General features: G+C 46.7%; 1 protein-coding gene across 2 annotated transcripts in view; it reads left to right on the forward strand.

The window, feature by feature from the left end:
• The first annotated feature begins 1,600 nt into the window (after nucleotides 1-1,600).
• Nucleotides 1,601-3,833, forward strand: part of LOC145414060 (uncharacterized) — a 163,179-nt gene continuing 160,946 nt past the window's right edge. The window contains exon 1 of one of the 2 annotated variants that reach the window (XM_080283621.1): nucleotides 1,601-2,300. The gene's annotated coding sequence lies outside the window, so the exon portion shown is untranslated. Of the gene's footprint in view, nucleotides 2,301-2,405; nucleotides 2,841-3,833 lie in introns of those variants that run through there. The other variant, XM_080283622.1, reaches the window with a different exon arrangement.

Raw genomic sequence — 3,833 nt, forward strand, 5'->3', positions numbered from 1 at the left:
AAGATAAGAAATGGGTGTTTAGGTGGAGTGGTGTGGTGTAGTGGGGTGGGGTGGTGGGGTAGTACTGGGTGAGATGGGACAGGGTGGTGTGTAGCGAAGTGGTGTAGGGTGATGTGAAGTGGTATGGTGTGGAGTGGTGTGATGTGCTGAGTTTGTAGGGTGGTGTGGAGTAGGATAGGCTGGGATGGTATGGATTCAGTGGAGTTGCATAGCGTGGGGTGGAGTAAGGTGATGTGGGGAGGAATACTGTGTGGTGGAGTGGGGTGTATTAAACTCTTATGGAGTGGAATGGAGCGATGTGTGTAGTAGAGTGGTGTGATATGGGATGAAATGGGGTGGGGTGGGTTAATGGTGGAGGGTGATGTGGAGTGGCATGGTGTGGAGTGGCGTGATCTGCAGTTGTGTGTAGTGAGGTGGCATGGATTGAGATAGGGTAGAGTGGAATGGTGTGGGGTGATATGGAATAGTATAATGTGCAGTGATGTGGAATATTATGGTGTGGAGTGGCGTGAACGTGTGTGTGGTGGGATAGCGTGAGATGAGATAGGCTGGAGTGAAGTGGAGTGGTATGGTGTGGGGTGGAATGGTGTAGACTGGAGCGGTGTGGCGTGGTATGGTGTGGGGTGGAACTATGTGGAGTGGTATGGTGTAGGGTGGAGCGATGTGGAGTGGTAGGGTGTGGTGTGATGTGATGTGGAATGGTAGGGTGTGGTGTGAAGTGATGTGGAGTGGTATAGTGTGGAGTGGAGTGATGTGGAATGGTAGGGTGTGGGGTGGAGTTGGTTAATGCAGGGTAGGGCTATGAGTGATGGGAACATGATGACGTAAACACAGTGGGAGTATGAGCAGGGGCGCTGTGACGGACGGGGCGGGGTGGGGCAGGGTGAAACGGGGCGGGACGGAATGGGACAGGGTGGAAGGGGCCGGGACGGAATGGGACAGAAGGGAACAGAGTGGAACGGGGCGGGGTTGTTATGAGGGAGGGTGCTCGAGGGAACGGGGCAGCGGAACGGGGCGGAATGGGATGCGGTAGGAAGAGATGGCTCAGTCCTATCAGTACTTAGGAAATATAGTGAAGGAGAAGGGGGGTGGAACGTACGTAGGAGCAAGAGGCAGGAGTAACTTATAAGGAACTCGAGTAGATAAGGAACGGAAGCCTTATCGGTACTTGGGAAGCTACTGGGAGGCGGGGTCGAGTGGATCGGGGGCGGGGCATATAGAGGAGGGGGAGTGGTGGAGGGGGAGAGCTATATTAAGCGTTTGTCTGTAAGAGCCTTTCCCCCATCAAATAAATAATTAAATAAAAATGATCACTGTGACTATTTTGGAAACTTTTGGGAGGGGGCAGAGCAGATTATTATTATTATTATTATTATTATTATTGTTATTACATTAACTGATAAGAGCTAGTTGTCAATAAACATCAATATTTTTTAAGCCACTGGGGGCGGGGTCGAGTGGGGCGGGGCGGGGCGGGGCGTATCCATCGGGGGGAAGGGGGGGTGGAGTTGGGGAGGGGGAGAGGGAAGGGGGAGCTTAGCGGGCCACCTCCTCTCTCTCTCTCTCCCAGCCAAGTCAGTCCACGCGCGTATCTCAACACGTACACACGCGCGTCCCCGTCACGTGCCCTCCCCCCCTTTCCCTTCAGTCCCTCCCCTGGGGCACCACACACATAGCCCCGGAGTATATGTAGCCCCAGTGACGCCAAAAGCCTACGGACTACCCAGATACGCTCGAGTATACGCCAAAATCTTAAGCTAACCCCATCCAAATTGACGCAGATACGCTGGACCCAATCTTTGTTGAATCCTATGATACGCCAAAGTAGCCTGCAATACGCCAAAATCCCACCGCAATCCACTCCAAAAATACGCAACACCCACCCATCTCGCCCTCGTAATACGCCAAAGTAGCCTGCAATACGCCCGGACACACTGGAGAAGACTGCAGACTACCCAGACCTTCTTTCACAATACGCCAAAAATAGCCAGATCCCACCGTAGCAGACTCAGAGGTACGCCAAAGTAAGCTGATAGACGCCAAAATACGCTGTGACGTTGAGGTAGATTATTGCCTTGAAAGTACCCTCATCCATTCAAAATCTCGCCAAAGTAGCCCTGAAGGTGAGGAAGACAGCCCCAGGTACGCCAAGGTAGGCCCTGAGATTCGGCCAAGTAGCCCCCTTTGAGAGACTCCAGACTACACCTGAAATAGTAGTCCAGAAATAGCGAACAGAATCTACCCAGCCCAAACACACCCGCCAAACTCGCCAAAAGAGCCCCGGAGACTTCAGAACCCAGGTAAAATCACCCTTAGTATACGCCAAAAATAGCCCCACTCGTTCGTACAGTAGCCCCTAAAATCGCCCAAAACACATCCTACACCTAAATATATAGCCCTTAAAACGCCAAAAATAACCTAAAAAGTAGCCTAACGTTCTTCAGATTCACCTAAAATCAGAAGTCAATCATCGAGAGGGGGAAAATAAGAAGCACACTAATCCCGTGAAAATTTACAGTAAAACGCGTCCAGATTTACGGAAAATCACGTAAAAAGTAAAAAAAAAAAAAAATCATATATATATACGTGTGACTGAAGACCCGTAAATTCAAAAAAATAAAAATAAATAGAATAAAAAGGGGGCAGTGAAGTTTATTATACAAGTGAGTGAACGGTAAACTGAACTAAAAAAAAAAAAATATTCAACCCCCCCCCCCAAATTGAAAGGGTTTTGAGGGGGTTTCTCAGCTGGACGGTTTTGATTGTGGTGGTTTTTGCCCCGTTCCACCGTTCCCCTGTCTCTCTCGCTCCGTACACAGGAAGCAGGGAGAGCTCCAGAGGTAAGCTTGCCATATGCTGTACAGAGCTTTTTAGTGTAGTAGGATGGGAGAGCTCTTGGCAGACCATTAAATAACCACTGGGTCCTTGCAAATACCCTTTTAAATAACCGGTGGATCCTTGCAAATAGGTGTAAATGGCTTGTAAATTTGTAAAACCTTTTGAGGATAATTTAGAATTTACTGTATAGAGCAACAGTTGTAAGTTATGATTATAGAGCCGTAGAGCTTTGGTAAACCGTGATGTATACTGTAGAATAACGGCAAACTTCATATCGGTAAACCGCTCTGTGTATACTGCTGATAAACCTCTCTAGGGCTTTAGTAAACTGTGAACTTTAGGAACTCGATAAAACGCTGGTAATAGCAACAAGTGAATGAAACTGTAAATCATGTGCAGGAGAGACGTTTAAGCATGCAACGTAAGGAAGATTTACACAAACAACTTTAACTACTACGTAACTGTAAACAAAATGTAAGTAATGATTGTAAACATAATTATATAAACTCCTGAAAACGATATATAAACATAAATGGATGTAAATATGTGAATGGTTGTGAAAGACGTTGTGTAAATGGACCGAGATGTGTAAATGGCTGTAAAAGAAGTCAGCTTAGTATAAACAGACGTGTAAACGGTTGTAAAAGAAGTCAGCTTAGTATAAACAGGCGTGTAAATGTCTGTAAATACGTGCAGGTGGATGTAAAACAGATCATCACATTTTAGGAGTAGATAAAACAACACCAGATTGACGCAATGCAGGTGCTGGTGTAGTTAAGTCGCTGGTATATCTTGTAAATCGATGTAAGTAAATTAAGTGTAAATATAAAGCCATGTACACGCAAGGACAGTCCCCTGGTTTACACGTTTTTAGGGATATGTTGACCAGAACCGGTTTTTTGCCTTAGCAAGTCAAAGTAAACCTGTAAATAAACCCAGTGTGTGTTTTTAAGAGATTTACAGTTAAGGGGATGTCAAGATTTTAGGCTGTTTTA

This window comes from Coenobita brevimanus, chromosome 98, assembly GCF_032717465.1.
Source record: "Coenobita brevimanus isolate Jiangsu-jjx chromosome 98, ASM3271746v2, whole genome shotgun sequence".
Classification (NCBI taxonomy): domain Eukaryota; kingdom Metazoa; phylum Arthropoda; class Malacostraca; order Decapoda; family Coenobitidae; genus Coenobita; species Coenobita brevimanus.